Genomic DNA, 9697 nt, shown 5'->3' with positions numbered 1-9697 from the left:
AAGCTGGAATATGCAAAGTCATGATAGTCAGTAATTTTCTCTTGTTCTGTAGATCTTAGTTAAAACAACACATAGAATTTTATGTTCCAGTGATATAAATATGAGAAAAGATCAATTACTTCTTTAGTAAAATAAACAAACGCCACGTGATATTATTTATCATTTTTTTAAATTACTGGTCAGTTTATGAATTGTGTGAGATTTGATTTTAGCTTTCCAGTCATCTATTTATATTGAATGTGACATTGAAATGGTGTGAAAACTGTCTGATTTGAAATAATTTCATTCACACCCAATTATCAATCTGTTCCTAATTCATGTAAATTTCTCAATTTTATCGAAACCAGTGTTCATGCTATACAGTACACATAGAGCTACACAAAGACTTTCATCACCATCTGATTATTGTTCAGTAGAATAACCAGAGTATGATCCTTATTGCTCCTGAAACCAATGACAAGCGTTTGTTTACTATTCCACGCAACATGAGCAATTGATATCTTCTATTTCAGTTCAGTAGTTAAAGATGATTTATGTTGCTTAAAACAATGCTTCTACTTTATCACAGATATTGTCTGTAATACAATCATGTAAACAACAAACGTTTTGTCATTCTAAAACTCTTTAAGTGTACTTATTTTAAATTTGTGTGCAAGAGATATTTCAAATTACAACCATTTTTGTTGCATAATTCAGCAAACCTAAAGTTTTAATTTGTGGAAGTATCCGTTTTTGCAAAATGGAAGTAGTCTTCAGTTTATATAACACATAAAATGACTGTTTTATTTTCAAATCATGCTCTCTGCAAAATGTTTATTGGTTTCATTTCATTGTAAGGAAAGAACTGATTTGAACATGTTTTTTTTGTCTTTTCTATTCCAACATTATTCATCATTGTACAATAATGACACAATTATTACTATTTCTTTATATACCAAATGTCATTGCATCATTTGTTCACTTTCATGCTCACTTTCATTATCTATCAATTTTCTTCCAAATTTAAATGCCTGAACTCTGATCATAATATTAATCATCTAAATTAAAATAACATGACTCTATCACGAAACCATTTGATGGAAATTCATATTTCTTGTGTTATCTGTATTCTTTAGTAAAGAAAGAAAACATTGTTCTATAATCACTGAATGGCTCACTTTTTCTTCAAATCATAAAGCTAGTTACTATATTTTATTCCACAATTTACCAATTTTAATAAATATCCAATCAACACCACAGCAAAGTGTTTTTGAAATGTTGAATCATTTTAATTGCTCATAAGACCATAAGACATAGGAGCGGAAGAAAGGCCATTCAGCCCATTGAGTCCAGTCCGCCATTCAATCATGGCTGATGGGCATTTCAACTCCACTTATCCGCATTCTCCCCGTAGCCCTTAATTCCTTGTGACATTTAGCATTCCAGCCAATATTACAATATTAATTATCAAGTCACTGTCATGACAATGACTGAGCAATTATTTAAGAAAGTCTTTTGAACAAGATAAATGAGATTCACATTTTAATTTAACCAATTGTTTCTGAGTACCAACACTGCAATATGAAACTTTTTTTTCAGGTCAAGTATCCCACAATGGATCCAACGACTTCCCATCCAACATTAATTGTAAATGTCTAATTGTTGCTTACCTGAATGATCACCATAATCACAGTCTTTAAATTCACAGACCAGCAATTACTTTTCACTGCAATAATTCCTGTTTGTTTGCACATATTCCTCAGTCACATAGCAAAACGAGATTACTCATTATTTCTAAATTCATTGATCGAATTTTATAATCCAGTTGTTGCTCATACATAACAATTATTCAATCCATTATGTGCCGTACATGTGGAATTTCGGCTCTTTATATGAATAACTAAATATATTGTAGTGTACAATCTCTCAATCATTGTTAACATTAATTCTTATTTTACCCTCGGAAACATAGTTGAATTCATTTCAATACACTTCACTTCGATGCGAACACTGATTGTATTTTAATTACAATAAGATTTAAGTATTTTTCATGCAACAAAATCATGTAAAATTCCCGAGTTTTGTTAAGTCAAATGAAAAAGAATGAACATATCTGTATTGTTTCATTAAACAATGACAATGCATTTTGAATTTTTAAAAGTTGAGCATTTTTGCAAAGAAGTGATGGTGTCTTCAGCTGAATAATCGCATTGAATGACTAATTCACAGAATCTGCTGTTTATTCTCTTCGAGTTCCCAAGAAACCAAATTAACTAATTCTGCTGGTTCTAAATTCCTGGAAAGTATTTGAGAGTGTTGCAGTCTTAAAGATGAAGCAGTCTATGTGATCGTACTTTTTTTATTGGAAAGAGCGTAATTCAAACATTTTAGACACATACATCGCTATTCTGTAGTGTTATTAAGATGAAAAGCAAGTCAATATCTTCATCAGTAAAATAAACAAACGCCACTTCCCGTTATTCATTAGTTAGCTATTTCCCAAATTTGTTGTTAAACATTGCAATTCACCTGAATATTGTTGTGTCCTTTGACTATCATAATTTTCTAATTATTGTTCATTCATGATTTGTCAGGGAGTTTTTTTTTTTTGTTTTCCATTCATGTATTCATATTGAATGTAAGATAAAGACGCTTTGGCAATATCAGAGATTATTCATTTGGAATTTGACTTTGCACGTCTCTCACTTATCTCACTTGTTGCATGGGGGCTGGGGATTGAGAACAGATGATCAGTGGTTAGCAGTCCTGTCTTACAGCGTTGAGCATTGGGATTCAATTCCATCCTCGGTCACATGTCTGTGTGGAGTTTGCAATGTTCTGGTTTTCTCCCACAAACCAAAGATGAGCAGGTTATGTAAATTGGCTATGTTCTGTTCAGGGATGTGTAGGTTAGGTGCATTAGTCAGGGGTAAATGTCCAGTAATTTGAGAACAGAATGGTTCAAAGTGGATTATTCTTTGAAAGGTCATCATAGACTTGTTGGGCCAATGGCCTGTTTCTACACAGTCGGGATTCCGTAAACGTAGAATTGTGTTTCGTTAAACAAAACTGAATTTTTTAAAAAAATGTTACCTTTAAAACTTATCTTTAACTGTCAATTGTCAATCTTGTAAACTATCTCAATGTTATTGAAATCAATGTTCAAACAAAACACTGCACAGAAAGCCACACAAAGATCTTCATGACCATCTAATTACTGTTCAGTGGAATAATCACAGTAAATATCTTATTGTTACTGTGGTTCTGTTCGCTGAGCTGGAAGTTTTTGTTGCAAACGTTTCGTCCCCTGTCTAGGTGACATCCTCAGTGATTGGGAGCCTCCTGTGAAGTGCTTCTGTGGCGTTTCCTCTTGCATGACATTCTTATATCTTGAGTATTCATGTAAACTGTGCAACATGTCCTTGGATGTAGAGTGTGTTTCATATTATCTGTAGGAACTTGCAGAAGGATGTTAGTGAATTGTCTTTGAATCAAGTGCAGTGCCAAATTTAAGCCAACCGAATGAGAAGCCCTGTGATAGCGATAATGTAACATTTTCTGTAAACAACGCAGAGAACCACGGAAACCCAGTTTTCAATCAAGTCTATTTTGCACAACATTTTTCTCTGTCCAATTAAGTCAGTGAATATTAAAAGGACTCAGTCCTAGTCCTGGTTATTGTGACCAAATGTTCAAGGCAATAAATGGCAATGATAATGATGCTTGACATCGACAGGTGTATTCCTACTCACCAGAGTCACATTGTATTACAGATCACGTGAGCAGAGGATAGGATGATCCTTCTGGCACCCTGAGACAGTGCGACAATTAATCCCACATTGTTTGTCTCACTCCATACCATACACCAGTTCGTCAGCGGACTGAGATAACCGGCTTCCATTTCATGCAAAGCTAAAACAAACAGCTCAGCACATTTACAATCTGTAGTAGTTCATGGAGAACCAGCTGCTACACCTTTCAACACCACTAGCTCTTCTTACATTTAACATGTTCAGTTGCAGGTATTATGCTATTTCTTTCTAATAAACGTTAACTAATTCGCGAGTGTGTCACATTTGCCTTCTCATCCAGGCACTCCAGAATTCTTGTCCCTGTTAAATTCGCTCCTGCTGTCAACGTCTTTGTCGCTCCTTGCTGGTTTTGAAGCTCTAACGTCATACACTCACCTGAACGAGGGAAGTTCCCTCCTAGTTACCCTTAGCAACCTCACACCCGCTGGAAAACCTCCATTAGGACACAACTCAGTTATTCCCGATTTGTGTTGCGTGATTCCTCATCTATTCCCCCATCCCTTTAAACCCCTTCTTTTATTTTCTCGTGGCTTTATCTCCCAGGAAATCTCATTTCCGTCATCTCGAACGATTTTATATCGAGGGAACTCTGACCATATCCTTCCTAACGATATTCCACCCCCCAAACCACGTGTAATTCATCATGTCTTTATATAGCATTAAATTTCGTCCTGAGGAATGATGCTGGGTCCAATTCAACTCATGAAAACTTACCACTGTGCTATGCAATCTGATTACCTGTACAGTAAAGATGAGGGCGATTTCATTTCCAGCTGAATCGGTTGGCTGCAGCAACATTGGCTCAAATCGCAGTCACATAGGTGATTGTTGTTCTTATTGTTATTTCTTCTGAACATGTGCTGAAGTAACACAGTGAGGAATCAACTAATATTGTCAGACATACATAAGCAGTGTGTTAAATCTGAGATTATGAGAATAGTGCAGTTTTGTTGAACATACCAGAGATTGTTCAAATCTCAGGCACATGAGATTGACAGAGAGCGATGTTGAGCGACATAGATTGTCTTGGCAAATGCCAGTGTAATGACGTTGTGGGTATAATGTTCTTTTAATGGCGCTGAAATGTCTGGCTAGCACAAGGAGTCCAGAACAAGGTATCAACATAACATTTGGTCAAAACAACTAAGAGCTGTGTTACATGGATACAAACAAAATACGAATTTGGCCAATCAGTTTAAATTATGCCCCAATCAAGTTACAATTTGTTATTTTTACAATGTTAAAACCAATGAAACGATCCAACGTTTTGTGGGACAAATATCGGACATTTTTAACAGTTACCCAGGGCGGCAAAGAACAGCAAAGAGAGCAGATAAAAGACCAACAGTTGTAAGGTGTTAGTAAAATCTTCAAGAGGTGCCCATCTGGAAAAATAGATTGCATAGAAGAAATGCATCAACACCGACCTGGAGAAATAAATCTACAGAGGAAGATACAAAGAAAAGATTCGACAACTGACTGGTTTTGAATTGTAATTTTTTTGTAAATGTTAATGAAATCTGGTTTGGGGAAGGTATTGTAGAGGAGAAGGTTAAATACCAGTTTAGAGAAAGGCGTTGAAAGTAAATGTAAGTTGATTATTCTGTTTCAAATATCAAAATATAATGTTATTTTTATCTTTAAATAATGATTTTTTGGAAATTCTTTGCCTATTGAATTTTAACAGAAGACAACACGGACGAATCCTTTCTGTTTTGATGGTTTTCATCAGCAGAGGGGGTTTACCTCGTCACGCAACGCCAGTTTCTGTTGTTGCTTTGTAGTTTCGCTCATTTGTGCATTTTGCCTCATTAAAGATTTTGAAGTTGTCCTCTCTACACAAAAGGTCCGTGCTTTTCGCCATTGCACTAAATGTTCAGTGTGTCAAAGCGACAGGGCCCCGTACAATAACAATCGACGCTGTTTCAATCTATCTATCCTGATATTCACCTATGGAAACAACACTGCGTACTCTCCTCCAGTCTGGAAAACAATCCCTTCACAGAAAATGTTATATCCCTCTCTCAAGGGGCTTTTCATTCCATGGCATTCAATTCCTCACAGAATCGGTTTTAACAGATTTTGTCACTCAGTCATTCCTTTGTTTGTGCTCAAATCCTCTGAGCAGAGCGTCACAGTTGGAGCATGATGAACCCATAACCCAGAGGGCTGACCATACTCTGTGAACTATAGTCTCCTTTTCATCTTTTGACTAACAGCAGATAGATGTATCTATGCTCTGCAAAATTTTCACGCCTGTTTTAAGAAGCGAGATAAACAGTTCCTGGTTCCTGCTTTTGTTGTCACACAGACTAAGATTGAAAATGTTGCGAACATGCACTGGTCAAGACTGTGCTCTGAGGGGTGTTAAGAGAATGGTCTGAAACGGTATCTTCTGTTCCCTGTCACTCTGTGATGATTTGAGCTTTGAAATTTATTCTCTGAGCTTGTGGTAACGTGATAAAGTTTATACACATCAGGTGCAGTGTGCCTGAGCGACAGGATATGCTGCAGTAACATTCCATGCTGATTCAGACAGCAGAGGCCTTGCTGTAACTTAGGAGGACACAGACATAGTTCCCGATGACTGGGAGAGATACTCTCTTTCCCTGTAGTTCTGCTTCAGAATGTTTCATCTATTTCAGATGGCGTTATTTGCACAAGGTTCCCAAAAGAAAATGGGTTCCTGTGCATCGCGAACTCCCTTTTGTACAGCTTTCCACAATTTGCATAACTCCTACTCCTTCATGCCGCCTCCCCGATCCCCAAACCTGTTTTTGATATGGAGCTGAAGAGCACGTTCACAATTCTCTCCCACGACACTGATTGCCATGCCACACCCCAGACGAAAAGCTGAAGACTGTGGGAAACTGCTGTGGTCAGCGCTAACAGAGCGGCCCAGCGGGAGCCTATTGGGCACATTACCCGGAAATTAATGGATTGAAAACATCCTCTGCTCGTTGACAATTCCAGGTGTCAGTGTGTGTACTGACCCGTTCGTGTTCCTCGATAACATAGCTCTATTCTACGTATTGCATGTTGTTCCACTTTCCACTTCCTTTCACTCAATGTATCTGAAATGAACGTTTCGTTATGATACACCCGCCAAATTTACACATGTGAGGAAACACACTTGTGAAGGTCTGGACGCTCTTTTTCTGTTGTCTGTCGGTCCGCTCTGATCTGATTCACAAAATCATTTGCCAGAGCTGGGAATAAACTGGTGAAGGTGAGATATATCAGTTGTAGAGTGCTCTATGCGCATGACGCCCTGTAGTCATTCCTTACGCTGGTTCACACAGCAGTGTCCTTCCCGTGAAATGAAAAGTCGTGAGTGACAATTGGATCAACTTGTTGGAGACAGCATTATGACACTGACACAATACCATATTATTAGGACATAGATCGCCAATTATGAATAACCACAGAGATATACAAGCTACAGAGATTCGCCCAGGACTCGATGGGCTGACCAGCTTCAGTCAACGTATGAGTGACGTCACACGTTAATGTTGTCCATCTTCCTGTCTCTGGGACAGAGTGGCTGATGGTGAAACAGTGTTTCATCTTAACCTTCCCTTCTGCGTTAGACTGTCTGCAGCCCCGCAGCTCAGGACTGTGGGGATGAAACTGAGGGTTTCATTCGCATTTTCTTCATTTGGGACAGTTGGGGCTCAGGTGTTAACTGCTGCCCGATTGCAGTGTAGAAAATAATGTCACTGTTACAAAAACCTTCCTACAGGATTGTTGTGTGAAGATGGAGTCTGAATAGCAAACAGGCTGCACAAAAATGCCCTCACATGAATTTAACTGATGGCAGAGAATCCGGAGAACATTCTGTCTTTCCCAACAGACAACTCTCAGATAAACGATATTTTCAGGAAGTTTCCAAACAAACTTGCAGATTTCCAGCACTTGATGGAACTGGCTGTGCCGATCAGAGCGAGCTTGAGGGCACATCCACGCTTGCCTCCCCTCACACTGCCTGCCATTGGAGGGAAATAGCTGAAAACTCTGCCGATGGAGTCCAAGCGGAAGGGATAAACAGCACTGTCCCGTCAACAAGGAGACGGAATAAGAAGGCGATATTCTTGAAACTCTTTGGAGCTTAGAAATCCGAGAGCAAAGTGAAATGTAGTTAGTTCTGAGCGACTTTGAGCTGGTTTGGTGTTGGAAACGTAAGAATGTCACGTGTTTAGGGGCATGATCGTCGCTTCGTAGCTTGAGTTAATACTGACATGTGAGAATTTCTTACTTCATGTCGCCATCGAGCCTTGGTTGTTTGATTTCACTTTGCCCGGTCGTCCTATCAACTGTTTGATAAAAATAAGGTGTAAATCATGAAGTTGCACCCCTTGAAATAACGTCGAGTTCTGGGGTAATAAGTGTCATTGTACTGGGCATGGCACAGTACCACATGCGGTAAAAGTGAAACAAGTGTTTCAGGATGTTCACCCACACAATCTCACTCTGAATAATTCCACCATCTTGAAGTTTGCACAGTTCTGGGTTTGAACCTTTCGGAAGTGGGGACGGGAAAGGATTGGAAACAGCGCTGAACAAGTTGATGGGAATGGTCTGGTATCTGAGGAATATCAATAATAAAGGTTATTGGGAAAATTGGGACAGTTTTCCATGGAGAGTAGAAGGTCGAAAGCTGGCCTTGTTAAACCTTTCCAAGACATCAGTGGGATAGACAGAGGAAATAAGGAAGGGAGAATGCTCCCCACGCCTGAAAGGGACGAGAATGATTCGGCAGATATTTAAAGTCATTAGTAAACGTAAAAAAATGTACATGAGGAGAACCGTTCTTACATAGGGAGTGGTTAGGATCTGTAATGCATTGCCTGACATTGACAAAGACGCAGTTTCAATCGAGTTATTTAAAAACAGTTTTATGTTTATGTTGAAAGTAAACGTGCGGAGAGTTACAGGGAGAAGGCAAGAGAATGATACCAAAAGAGAAACACAGCTCTGTGGAGAGCCAGCACAGCTCAGATGGTTTGTGACACATTTGTGATTCTGAGTGGAATCACAGTTAGACCAACAGAATGTAGGGAGTTAAACAACGGTGATATTGGCAAAGCCGGGACACATCTGCACAACAGAATCTTAGCCGGCACGTACAGGTCACAGGGAGGAAGTCGCTGCCTGATAATCCTGCAGGGTGTCCTGCGGATCAGACACAGCTCCCTTCATTACTCAGAGAAGGTCAGGGCTCTGTAGCGTGGCCAAGCAGCCTCAGCCGCAGGATTCAGGTTCCAATATGGCAGGTGGTGGAGGTTTGAATCCCACTGCTGCAATTTCCGTCACATCAGCTGCAGCGTGTTCAAGTGCCGTGGTCAAAGGACAACTGCGGGTCTGTCACTTTTGGAGAGTAAACTGCAGTGTGGGAGAGTACAGAATTTCTCCAAGGGGTCAGTCTCCGTGTTGTCATGACGTCTTCGCCTTCCACACGGTAAATCGCGGGCTCAAGCAGCTCTCTTGCTGCTGTTTCGTTCCAGGCAAGTTGAGTTTTCACTGGAATTGAAGAGAGACTGTTTTTTATTGTTGTTGTGAAACAAAGTCCTGCAGTGACTCTTCTCGCCATTATTTGGTGTTCTGGCGCAAGGGAAAATGTTTCCAATGAATTGCGATGTCATATGTTCTTAAATTCCTCTCTATTCCTTCTTTTCTGTCCTGGGGATGGCGGAAGGGAAAGCTAATCTAATCGAGACTGTGATTGATGAAATTGACTTTCTATGGCCTATTCTTATTGTGTTCATTCTTTCTCTCTTTTCAGCACTTTCTGGGAAGTGGTGGTTCACTAAGGCTCCAGTATGTTTGAAAGAATAAGTTGGAATTGCCCTGTTGTTAGTTGTGAGATTGCTTTATAACTCATGCCCTCGGAATATCTCACATTTAGC

The sequence above is a fragment of the Chiloscyllium plagiosum genome, unplaced genomic scaffold, assembly GCF_037043375.1.
Source record: "Chiloscyllium plagiosum isolate Xiang-an unplaced genomic scaffold, Cpla_swu_hap1 HiC_scaffold_47, whole genome shotgun sequence".
Taxonomy (NCBI): Eukaryota; Metazoa; Chordata; class Chondrichthyes; order Orectolobiformes; family Hemiscylliidae; genus Chiloscyllium; species Chiloscyllium plagiosum.
This window is presented reverse-complemented; position numbering follows the sequence as displayed.